The 1,075-nt window shown below is 54.0% G+C and overlaps 1 non-coding gene across 1 annotated transcript; it reads right to left on the bottom strand.

Annotated features, from left to right (window-relative positions):
* Window positions 1–244: 244 nt before the first annotated feature.
* Window positions 245–326, bottom strand: TRNAS-UGA (transfer RNA serine (anticodon UGA)). Its single transcript has one exon. It is a non-coding gene; the product is annotated as a tRNA-Ser (tRNA).
* Window positions 327–1,075: the final 749 nt, after the last annotated feature.

Here is a 1,075-nt window from a genome sequence, read left to right as displayed (position 1 = left end):
CTGTTTTCACTGGGGGGAAAAAAAAAAGACCCTTAATATGTGTCAGTTTGTCTTTCAAGATGCAGGAAGATTTCCTGATGAAAATGGTGTGCTTGTAGCAGGAACACGTACTAGCTAGCTATTTTCAGGGTCCTTCAGCCATTCCCTAGGCACGCCTTTTAGGTGGCAGGTTTGGAAATCACAAGAGGTGAGATTTTCTAAGGAAAGCGTTTATTAAAAGACGGAAAACAGAAGCACCCGCTTCCGCAGCGAGCAGGGTTCGAACCTGCGCGGGGAGACCCCATTGGATTTCAAGTCCAACGCCTTAACCACTCGGCCATCGCTGCCACGGAGAAAGCAGCAAGGCGGAGACACTGTAGTGCTGCAGCCACTGCGCTCGCGCCAGACCCGCAAATAGGCGGAGCCTGCAAATACCCGGAGCTTCACTCTGAGATAGCCCGGCCTGAGGGACCTGGTTGCAGGGGTTACATTGTGGACACGAAAAATAATAGACATCCTCTTAAGCAGGGATCCAGACAGGTCTGAGAAACCCTGGTCTTTGCTGCGCTACGAAAATCGCAACCTCGCCAGGTTTCTAGCGCTGACGTGTTTTTTTTTTTTTTTTTTTTTTTGCCCTCCCGCTTCTGCATTCGGTGTGGGAGAGAGTTGTGGAACAATAATCCGTCCTGCTCAGTGTTGCGGGCCCGCGCGCCCGAAAGTTCTCGCATTTTTGCGGCGTTTCCCGCGGATTCTTCAGAATTCTCCTCTCTGGACAGGGCGGGCGGGAAGCTGAGGAGCCAGCTGCAGTGGGCTTGGCTCTCACCGAGCTGTTTCATTTTCCTCTCCCAGAAATCCCTTCATTGTCGAGCTCGATTGGGAGAGAAGGGGGGCTCCCTCAGGAGATGGGGTAGAGACCCAGGTTCTGCGCTTTAGGTCTGCAGCCATTACCTTTAAACGTCATTAGGTTCCCCCACTTGTGAAGTGTGGCAGTGCCCTGGGTGCTCCACTTGCGTTATTTCGTTAGAGCTCTGAGAGCCGGGCAGAGAACCGAGGCCTGGGGGTGGCGCTCGCGGTCGGCGCGGCGGGTCCAGAGCGC

The sequence above is a fragment of the Oryctolagus cuniculus genome, chromosome 15, assembly GCF_051225735.1.
Source record: "Oryctolagus cuniculus isolate XC-2025 breed Fujian yellow rabbit chromosome 15, ASM5122573v1, whole genome shotgun sequence".
Lineage (NCBI taxonomy): Eukaryota > Metazoa > Chordata > Mammalia > Lagomorpha > Leporidae > Oryctolagus > Oryctolagus cuniculus.
Note: the sequence above shows the minus strand (reverse complement) of the source record. Positions and strands in the feature narration are given on the sequence as shown.